The sequence below is a fragment of the Parasteatoda tepidariorum genome, chromosome 9, assembly GCF_982258835.1.
Source record: "Parasteatoda tepidariorum strain Cologne lab strain chromosome 9, Ptep-v5.0, whole genome shotgun sequence".
Lineage (NCBI taxonomy): Eukaryota > Metazoa > Arthropoda > Arachnida > Araneae > Theridiidae > Parasteatoda > Parasteatoda tepidariorum.
In genome coordinates, this window is record NC_141763.1 from 94,967,707 (window position 1) to 94,979,843 (window position 12,137).

General features: G+C 28.1%; 1 protein-coding gene across 1 annotated transcript in view; it reads left to right on the top strand.

Moving 5' to 3' along the window:
- Nucleotides 1–2,338: 2,338 nt before the first annotated feature.
- Nucleotides 2,339–12,137, top strand: part of LOC147804358 (uncharacterized) — a 40,399-nt gene continuing 30,600 nt past the window's right edge. Inside the window, exon 1 of the mRNA XM_087152409.1 lies at nucleotides 2,339–2,499. The gene's annotated coding sequence lies outside the window, so the exon portion shown is untranslated. The remainder of the gene's footprint in view (nucleotides 2,500–12,137) is intronic.

A 12,137-nucleotide genomic window follows, 5' to 3' on the forward strand; every position in this document is an offset into this window, starting at 1 on the left:
TCGGGATCCCAGACCCGACTCGGCAAATCTTGTTGTGAAATGTGTTTTTAAATTTGTTTTTTTTTTTCCTCCAAGAGTAACCATTTAAGATAATTCAAAGCTAGATAGATGATCGATAATTCAGGCCAAAATCCCAACTTTGCCGAAATTCTTTCATTGTCGGATATTTCATCGGTGATGAGATTTAAACATATTTCAATGTTATCTGAATTTCGCTTCGGGATCCCAGACCCGACTCGGCAAATCTTGTTGTGAAATGTGTTTTTAAATTTGTTTTTTTTTTTCCTCCAAGAGTAACCATTTAAGATAATTCAAAGCTAGATAGATGATCGATAATTCAGGCCAAAATCCCGACTTTGCCGAAATTCTTTCATTGTCGGATATTTCATCGGTGATGAGATTTAAACATATTTCAATGTTATCTGAATTTCGTTTCGGGATCCCTGACCCGACTAGGCAAATCTTGTTGTGAAATGTGTTTTCAAATTTAGTTTTTTTTTCTCCTCCAAGAGTAACCATTTATGATAATTCAAAGCAAGATGATCGATAATTCAGGCCAAAATCCCGACTTTGCCAAAATTCTTTCACTGTCGGATATTTCATCGGTGATAAGATTTAAACGGATTTCAATGTTATCTGAATTTCGTTACGGGATCCCAGACCCGACTCGGCAAATCTTGTTGTGAAATGTGTTTTTAAATTTAGTTTTTTTTTTCTCCTCCAAGAGTAACCATTTATGATAATTCAAAGCAAGATGATCGATAATTCAGGCCAAAATCCCGACTTTGCCGAAATTCTTTCATTATCGGACATTGAGATTTAAACGGATTTCAATGTTATCTGAATTTCGTTTCGGGATCCCTGACCCGACTCGGCAAATCTTGTTGTGAAATGTGTTTTTAAAATTAGTTTTTTTTTTCTCCTCCAAGAGTAACCATTTAAGATAATTCAAAGCAAGATGATCGATAATTCAGGCCATAATCCCGACTTTGCAGAAAATCTTTCATTATCGGATATTTTATCGGTGATGAGATTTAATCGGCTTTCAATGTTATCTGAATTTCGTTTCGGGATCCCAGACCGGACTTGGCAAATCTTGTTGTGAAATGTGTTTTTTAAATTTAGTTTTTTTTTCTCCTCCATGAGTAACCATTTATGATAATTCAAAGCAAGATGACCGACATTACATGCCAAAATATCGAAAACCATTTCTCTTGTATTATTATTTCAACGACACATTCTTAAATTTAAAAAAAATTTGTAGTGACCTTAATTTTTAGTTAGCTAATAATGTATCATAAAATTCAGATATTATTTATCTGAATTATATTAAATCTTTATTTGAGGTTTAAGTAATTTTTTTAAAGGAAGTGATGAACTTACATGATTTTTTTTTAAAGAATTATAAATTTTATATGAAATAATCGTGCTGATGATGCAGCCCATTTTTTTTTTACTTTCAAAATATAGGGAAAAAATTACAAATAAGAGTACCTATTAAATGGGATACTTTATTATTCAAAATATCTTATTTAAATTGTTAAATTCTGTTTAAATAACATAAATTATTAAATAATTTATATTTTCAATTAGCAAACGCTATTTTTCTATTATGAAGAATTTTACTAACTTCAAAGGACTCCTAACTCTAAAAAAGAAAATAAAAACATTTAATTTGTTAACTACCATTCAGTTCATAACTTTTAAAATTCTATGAGGATTGGATTATTACTTGTGTTCAAAATTTTTTAACCTAAAATAAAGTGTTCAGGGACTAATTCATATATTTAGAACAATTAATCATGACAACAAAATTTGATATTCTCTATGGAAAATAGTTAACATATATGTGATCCTCAATTCACTTTTATAAAAGTTTCTGTTTTGAAAATAAAATATTGTTTTTTGCTTTTAATATTTTTTTTCAAGAATCCTAAGAATTCTGAAACATTAAATTTGAGTTACATTCAATCGAATCAACACTTCGATCATTTCACACAATTTGAGAATGGTTGCCGAGTTCAAAGTGTTAAATGTTGTAATTTTGGATTCATTAATTATTTCAATAAAAATATGGTGAAAATAGGGAATTCCGAATATTCACGGAGAAGTGGCAATTTTGTTTGATCAAGCCGCTGGTGCTGCGACTCGATCTTGTGAAGCAGCAGACAAAACCCCGGATATTTCTGTCAACTTGAAAAATCGAGGGTCTTTTAAAAGTGGTTAGCTAGAAATGCCCTAAGCTATATTTTCTCATGTTTTCTCTTACTCTTTCTGAGAATAAAGACAATATTTGTCCATGTGGTTAAGAAGGGAAGGAAGGGGCTCAAAGCACAGGCAGCTGTGGTACCAATTACTTCATTGACCTGTTTTTAACTGTCATGTACGGGTACTTAGTTACTCAAAGCGTATTTTATAAATTCATATTATTATTGAATAAAATAGAAAATCCGCTCACATGCCAACGATCATCCTATCTACAGCAGTCTAATTTTGAACGTAAGTGCAATTTTTTTATGAATACATATTTATTATTTGCAGTCTTATTGTTTAAATATTAAGTTTAATTAAATTGCATTAAATGTGTTATTACTTTCCAATTAAATTATTTCGGGTAAAAATTGATTTTCATGAAGCAGATAAAATTATTTTTTTAATCTTTTTTGTACAGTAAAATAATTAAAAGAAAGAAAAAAGAGCAATTAAAAATGCTATGTTATTTATATTCATTAGTAGGAGCTAGGGATAGAAAAAGATAAATCACATTTGAATTCTGAAAATTGGAATTCTTTTTCCGTTTTTTACTTTTTACTAAGCTTTTATTTTGTGCTTGAAATAGTATTTTTTTTTTCTTTTTTAGATTTTTTCAGTTGAAATTATTTTTCATGGATCTTATTTAATTGAAACTACTAACGCATACAGTTTTAATTATAATTGTTTATTGACCATGAAACTGAACTTATTTAATCAAAATGCTATACTATGCATTAAAAACCATTAAAAAGTAAAATTTCGTAAAAATTCAGAATTTTGGATTGAATATTGCACTCCCCTTTTGATCGAATAACCCGCTTAGTTGCATAGATTTGGCTGGAACCGATGGTATTCCTTTGAGCGGGGTTGACGTATTTCTTATGTATTTAATTATTTAATGCTTCTATATTATCTTTTTGACTACAGTTAGCAGTTTTCATTTAAGTTAATTATTATTAAAAAAAAACTTAATAATTTTGTAATTATGTAAAAATTCAATTCACAGTTTGTATTAAAAATGCAGAATCATACATTTTAGCATAAATGCTTTCATAAGTTTTTATTGTTAAATCTATTAGCGTTAACTGCACCGATGACAGTTTCGACAAGTGAAAGAATTTTCAGCAAGATGAAATGGATTAAAAACTATCTTCGAACAACAATGACCACTGAACGCCTAAATTCACTGCTTTTACTTAAAGTAGAAAAAGATATTGTTGACAATATTAAGCGTGATAAGTTCAGGGATGAGATTCTTTCGCGGATTCGCGGATTTCCGCTTTTTCTCAGATTTTTCCATTTTTTCCGCTAATTTCAGCTGAAATTTTTTTTTTCACAAGTAAAAATATTTTATGAGGAATTTAATTTTCCGCTGAGCGAAATTATTGAAGTCCTCATTCCTCCCTTTGAAGTTTCTCTAAAATTCATTTCCTTGGGATAAAACTGATTGACCTTTATACAGGGATGAGATTTTTTTCCCTTTTGTCTCTCGAATTTCAGCTTTTTTATCAAAAACTCAGATTCTCTAAAAGTTTGGTTTTTTTTTTTACTCATTTATAAATATCTAGTTTTTTTTTTAAAGAAAATTCAGTCGTTGAAGTCAAATTATTATATTTTTTTACGATTTTCAAAGAAAAACAGAAAATTCAAACTACGTCCTAGCTGCTAATTCTTCCGCATGTTTACTTACTGTTTGTCTACGATAGGTACTCTGTCCGCCACAAAGTCTGCGGCAGTCTGGTGCTATGGAAACAAGAAGAGAGCATTTTAGGGAGGGTGGCTTCGATGAAGAGGTCTCCTTTTCTTTCGCCTTCGATGATAGCTTGTATGGGGAGCTTGGCGAACAAAGAACACGGGGCGCGCTCAAAAGAGCAGAAAATCAGGGTCATGAATCGTGGTTGCCGGGAGAAAAGTGTTGCACCAAGCAGACTCCTCAATTCTGCTTTTAACATGTAAAGTCTATGGCGGGCTTGTCATACTTTGAATCGATTTTTCTTGTTCAAGAATCGGAGTGATCAATTAAAAAAAAATACTAATAATTTTTTCAATCTTTCCTATCCACGAAAATGTAGGTTAATTTTTTTTATCTTTATTACTTTTTGTAATATTGCCTTTGAAACACAAGTCACTTTCTACCTTTGAGTAAGGGAGGAAGGCAACTTCCACCCCCAAGTTCACTAATCTTCTCGGTGGGAGGTCTTGCCCCCTTTTGAAAATCTTTTTCTCTCTCTCTGTCCTTCTGAAGAACTGATATGGGGAACGCTTTAAAAACCGATAGCTTTCTCTTTAGTTATAAGCTTGTAATTTATTATGAAAATTATATTTGCTGATAATTCGTTCATTCTATATACATTTTATTTATTTAGTAGTAATAATTTTCTTGTTTTTATTCATTTTGAGAATGGAATTTATTTTTTAAATACATTATTCCCCTTTTTTTAAACTTTGTTTCTTGTTTTTTAAAGATGTTTCAGAATTAAAAAAATTAGCTGCTGAATAAAGTGAGATTAATTAAAATCGAATAAATGACGTAAAGATCTTCCAATATGCTATAAAGCATCACAAAACCGCCGTTTTCCTTTTTTTTAAAAAAAATATATCGTACACTCATTTGTAGGTTTAAAAAAACATTTACATTAAAGAAATTTAAAAGGTTCCAATTTTTTCATTCCGTAAATAGTTTTAATTACTCCAATAGCTGGGATAGTATGTTTTTTCACGGTAAGGAAAAAAAAATAGCTAGTACACAAGACCACGCATCATCCAAACATGAACAAGCACTTAACCCTGTTTTTAGGGCTTTAATGTAAATACACAAGAACACTAAAGTATTATGAAATTTTCATTTTAATCAGCAAATGAAGAAAAATATGAAAATACACGCATGTATTTTAAAATTCTTTAAAAAAAAAAAGGGAAGTAAAAGAACATTAGTGGTCATAATTAATATTCACGAGAGAAAAATACAAACGGTATCAAAATATAATGAATCGATGCTTAGGAACGCAACATTGAAAATATTGAAACCAGTTTGATTGCCAGATGAAATAAAAAGAATGAGAAATGTGATTATTATAAACACCACGAAATTTCATTACGATAAATTAAAAAATAAAAATAAGCTGTAATACTTAGAGTTAAGTTACTCTTTGTTACTTCAGACAGTCAAACTGGTTTTGATGTTTTCAGACCTGATTCCTTAGTTGATTCCCTAATCGGTAATTCCTAATTAATACACTTTTTAAAACTTTTTTTCGAAATATTCTAAAAATATATATTAAGAGTAGTAATTATGCAATATCTTATGTATTTAATAATGAGAAATTTTTCGAATTTATATTAAAAGTGTATAATGTAACTTTTATTCATAATTTTTTGCTAGAACAAAGTATGTAATCAATGTGTTATTTTAATTTCTCTTCCCTGACCCTCTTTTGCCATTCATGGAGAAGAGTTTTAGTAGAAATTTCTATACTGCAAACTTTAATTAGTGTAATTATAGTTAATCAAAATATAAGAAAACTAACCGTCATTAGCATTACATAAAGAGGAAAAACACGAAAACTTCCCAGGGTTAGCCAGCATGCCATCTATATGAATATATCTCCCAGATAACCATAATTTTCTGTATTTTTGTATTTAATAAAATTTTGTAAAGTAAACTTGTCTCAATCTGTTGTTATGTTGTAAGTTTTAATGAAAACCAATAAATGCCTTTTCTTTCAAAAATTTCGTTATCGTACTTTTTTATAAATTAATTTCGATTATTTTGATAAATCTTTATATTAATTACAGTGAGCAGTCTCACAAATCTATGTACTAAAATGTAAAATAACATCGAATTGTTTTATTTTGTTGTTTTTAATGATCCATCGAAATGATCTATTAGAAAAATAAATTTAAACTGTCACTTCAGCTTATTAGTCGAAAATGTTATAATTTATTTTTACGACAGAAATGATGGTATTTTTTATGAATCCTCAAAACTGAAATGAAAGAGTTACATCAATTTTCTTATAATATTACTTCTAGGTTTAGAAAATTATAAAGCTTATCAAAGATAGTTTTTAAGGAATTTCTTAGAAATAAGTTATACTTTTGTAAGTTATTTATTTGTCCTTTTATTTACGACATTTACAAATAAAATGCGTTCATTACCCACTTTTACCATCATTCTTTGTTATTAGGGTTATAATAATTTTAAGTTAAAGGCCTAAAATTAAAGTTCCTAATTCCTTTATTAAAGTAATCACAAGATATTACTTGATAAAAATTATTTGATAAAATATAAATACCTTTTAACAAGCAAAATCTGATAAATAAAATATTTTCGCTTTTTAATAAGTTATGTTTTCCTTTATTCCTTTAAAATAAACTTCATATAAAACTGCGCTTTCAAAATGTGCAGTTTAATAAATTTATACTAAATAACTGCTTTAGATCAATAAGGAATTTCTTTTGTATTATTGTTAAATAATATCTTTGGCGATAAGTTTTTAAAGTAACTATAACTGAGTAGAAATAATGTAAGTAAAAATGATGAATATGAGTTTGTGGGTGAAGTTTTAAATGTATCCGAGCTAAATTATTTGAATAAGTTAAGTGATATAATCGGAATTTAGATCTGTCTTAATATGATTTAAAATTTTGTGATAATTAAATCGAATAATTTTCAATTTTGATGTTTCAATTTGTTTGTGACAAATAACCCCGGTGTTTATTTGTTAAGAATCAAATCAAAATAATAAACAATTCAAGATATAATTAGAAAAAGTGCATGTTAAATAAAATGATAAAACTATTTTGAAAATAAATAAAGTCGTTTTAGAGTTAAAAAAAAATATTTTTTAAGTTTATCTTAGAAAGAGAAAAAGCATAATATAAGATGAAGAGTGAGTTTCTTCTGATATCTTTTGAAAGCTAGTTGACCCCCGCAGGTTGCAATTCCCCTTCTGTGACAGTGATTAGTTTCGGGTTACTTAACACACGCACCCCCACAAAAAATGTAGGGGAGACAGTGAAACGGGTTTTGGAGGTGCAATATATTTCGTCCCTTTTCGAACCTATCCTTACTGAAGGTTGGAATTGAAATGAAAAGGCCTCCTTAGGTATTCTTTGGCCAAGATGGGGAGTATACCAGATTGGCTGACTCAGCCACCAGTAGGAGACTTATTTAATCTGATTCAAGAACTTTTTTAAGATTCGCATGAAATTTTTTTCTTACTTAAAATAATTCTCTCGATTCAATCAGTTGTTATTTTTTAAATACAAAGGAAAAAAAGTGAACAAATTCTGACATTAAGGGTAGTACAGGTTTTTTTAATATTACTTTTTAATTTTACGATATTTATTATGAATGTTCATTGATTGTTAGATGGTTTAATTTCTAAACTTGCACATTTTTTAAAGCAGTTAATTTCTTTTATTACTTGAATTTTCTGGAAAAAGTGAAGAGCTTAAACTTAATAACTCTGATTTTAAAAGGAGATAAAACTTTTGCTGAAAATAAAAATAGTTCACGTTATCTGTGCCGGAGAAATATTAAATATCTTTATTTTGATTATTAATTTTTAAATATTTTATTTATTTATTTTTGAAACTGAAAGCAAGTGACCGCAACTAGGATGAAATCTAAAACTATCAACGATGATTTTTATCAGCACCCATCAAACCATCTGAAATTATCTGAAGTTTTTTTTGCTTAAATTACGTTTTCTTATTCATATTTTATTGTAACCTATACAGTTTTTTTTCACTATTTATTAAAAACAGTTTTTATTAGCAAATTTATTTTTTTCTTAATAACCAATTTACTATGTATGATAAATTTGTAGATGAGTTATTTATTAACAAATTTATCATACTATGTATGATAAATTTGTAGATGAGTTAGTTATTAAACATTGAGCTGCTTTAAACAATTTTATACAATTTCCATACATATCCTATTTATCAATCGTTATTCATAGAAATAACAATTTCAATTTGTCATTGTATTTGGACAAATGGCATCGATGAAAATCAGAAGAGAGCTGAAACATAAAAAGGAACAATTTGTTCAAGCTATTAAATTTAATAATTAATGAAAGAATTCCTGAAATTTTGAAAATGTTCGTTACTAATGCTTCTTTTGTAAAAACACGGTATCTCTTTTAAAACCATTTGAAGGCCAGGGAAAACATCAAAGGGGTTTTTCTTCAAAAGGTCTGAACATGTGTAAAAATAAATATTCATTCTCCAAACAGGAGTTTGGCATTTATGAATAGTACAATAAGAAGGATACTCTTTATTATGAACATGAATTCAAAAAAGTTAAAGGAGGAAAAATAAAATAAAAAATTTACAACACAAATAAAAAATTTTAATTTTTTTTCTAAAACAGAAGCTTTTGAAAAAGAGAAAAGATTAAAAAAAAAAGGAATCAAACGCTCTAAACATGGGTGAAAGCCCTTATATAGCAAGACGGAAAAGATGAAAAACTGGTGCGCAACACATTTTATTAAAGCATTTTTTCCGAGAAAAATAAAATATCGGTAACTACCAAGATTTCTTTAAGATTTTAACATATATATAAATCTGCTTCGCCTCTCAAGATAAAATCGATATTGTTCGATAGTTTAAACAAAGAATAAGTTAACTCCCGTGTCAGGGGTGTTTCACCGAATGTCTCTGCTTCCCCCTTTTTATGGGCGTGGGGATGATCAATCATCATACTCTCAACTAAGTCTAGGTTTTATTACCTACTAGATTGGCACTCTTTTTCGCCCCAGTATATGCCAAATGATGATCGCCAAAGGTGAAAATTTAGAGGAAGGAATGGCTCTTTCTTAAAACACAACCGGTATATTCGTTTGTAGTTGTCTGCTGTCGACGTACCAGAGAAACTAAAACTAAATCTGAAAACTTTCTTTGAAAGTTTCCCCACTTTGACCTTTTTTATTAATTTATTTTTTTAATTGATTTATTTTATTATACTTGGTTTTGTTTATTACTTAAAAGAACAAGATTTTATTTCTAGAATGACACTGAAGTTTATTTATTTATTTATTTTTTTTTTAAATTTAAAATCATTCACTTTATAACTTCTTTGTTTCTGAAGAATTATAATTATTCTCTTGTTTAATTTTGAGCCGGTAATGAGCTTCCTAACCCGAATTAGTACACTTTATTAAAATAAAGTATTCTGTATTTTTTATTCGATTTATTTTTATAAGATTCGAAACAGAAACATTATTTAATGTGCGTAAACATCTTGGCTTAGCTATTAAAAAAAGCATCAAAAATAGACTTGTTTTAAATTATAACAATTTTAAGCAATATTAATTAAAAGCAATATTATTTTAATAATATTGCTTTTAAGCGTATTTGAAGTCACAGTTGATTATTAAAATAAAGTATTCTGTATTTTTTATTCGATTTATTTTTATAAGATTCGAAACAGAAACATTATTTAATGTGCGTAAACATCTTGGCTTAGCTATTAAAAAAAGCATCAAAAATAGACTTGTTTTAAATTATAACAATTTTAAGCAATATTAATTAAAAGCAATATTATTTTAATAATATTGCTTTTAAGCGTATTTGAAGTCACAGTTGATTATTAAAATAAAGTATTCTGTATTTTTTATTCGATTTATTTTTATAAGATTCGAAACAGAAACATTATTTAATGTGCGTAAACATCTTGGCTTAGCTATTAAAAAAAGCATCAAAAATAGACTTGTTTTAATTTATAACAATTTTAAGCAATATTAATTAAAAGCAATATTATTTTAATAATATTGCTTTTAAGCGTATTTGAAGTCACAGTTGATTATTGTTAGAAATATAAAATAATTACAAAAAAATTTTATCAGACTCTAATACTTTCACTTCAGATGACTCAAAAAGGAAATTGATTTAACTATGTTAAAATGGTTAAGGAAGTGAAGGAGGAATTATGGGAAACTGATTTAATTATTCATAGTTGCAATTTAAAGTTTTCCACACATGAAAATCTTGCTCTAAGTTTAATAAAAAGAACAATTTGTCTACTTAGAAATAAATATTATTCTTTATTAATAATTAAAGAAAGCTGTTATTTAATAAAAATAATTAATTTCTGACTGTAAACAATCTGAACAATCAATAAAATGTAATTCTCACGATGTAATAGAGCTCAAAACGAATAGACATGACCAATTATTGCTTATAAAAATACATTGCATTTTTAATAATCTGCTATTCATTAAAAAATTATGTGTGATTAGAAAAAAAAATCATAGATATTAATGTAACACTGTCCTTACATAAAATCAAAGAGAGAAGTTTTTAAAATATTAAAAACGTTTAACGCGATCATTTAATTTGTGTTGCAGTCATAGGACAATTCCAAAATATTTAGTATGATTTTTTTTCATAACAACGCTAGATTTAATTTTGAATTTCTGTATGATGCACAATACGCAAAATACAAAAACGGTCTTTTGATCTAATAATAGGAGCTTCATGCTCAAGGACTCAATCTTGAAGGTCCAAGGGTGGGGGTACTTCAAATGTACTAATTAATTAGTGCAGAAATATCGCATTTAATTATAGCAAAATATGTGTATTGAGAAAGAGTTTTCTGTTTCCCTTCAATAGTTTTATATTTTTCTATTTTATATTATTTGTGTATATATATATATATGTGTGTGTGTGTGTGTGTGTGATTGAAAAAAATCTGTCGAGTGAAGTATGTCAAATCGCTTCTGAGAAATTAAATAACAAATACAAATTTTTCAAAATTCGATTTCTCAGAAATTATTTGACTAATTAATCTCTTGCAAACAAAGGCATTTAGAGTATTCTTAACTAATAAAATATGTATAATAATGAACAACTTTAGAATTCAGAAAAAAGATATATTTTTTTGATTTTTTTTTCTTCTTTAACATTGGATTTCCCATTACATTATTAAAAAATCTTTACCGATGTGATGAAAATTAATGATTTAACTACAAATAGTACTAAAGTACATCAGTTTCAATTTTCTACTTTCCCCGTATATTTGAAGTAATCATTTTCCAAACTGAATTTGACCTATCTTATACTAGAAAAAAAAAAACTTAAAAAAAATATAATTTAAATAAAATATATCATGCTCAAAACTGGAAAACATATATCGACACAATTAAAGAGCTTAATGGAAGAACCAGGTAAGTGACATTTTTAGGAGAAAATTATGAATGAAAAAAAATAACAAAAAGTGGTTGCGTCAATATGAATAGTGGTTGCTTAAATGATTCATTTTAATCATCAATTAATTTTTTTAAACTTTAATTTTAATCTTAACTTCACTCAACCGCATAAGTTTTCAGTATGCTTACAAGATTTTAATTTCAAATATGGCACAGGTAAGTAAAATAAAGAAGAGAATTTTATCCCGGCTTCTAATAAAAATTGGCGATGAAATAGTTCGGATGCAATTTTTTTTTTTTTTCGTTATACGAACATCACTTACCTCGTTTTTCTACTAAGTTCTTTAATTAATATAGCTGTTGTTGTCCATTTACGTCGCACTAGAGCTGCACAATGGGCTATTGGCGACGGTCTGGGAAACATTCCTGACGATGTTCCGAAGACATGCCATCACAATTTTGATCCTCTGCGGAGGGGATGGCACCCCCGCTTCGGTAGCCCGACGACGTGCGCGCGAAGTCGAGCACTTTACGGTAGAAACAGTTTAACGAGGACCAATACCGCACACCCTCGGTCCCTACGCAGACTGATCCAAGTGGTCACCCACCCGCACACTGACTCAATTAATATAGCTTTTATTTAATAATGCATCCTTATTGGTGGCTTTACGTTATTGAAATAAAAACTCGTTTTGTGTAATTCATTTCATAAGAATAAAAAATAAA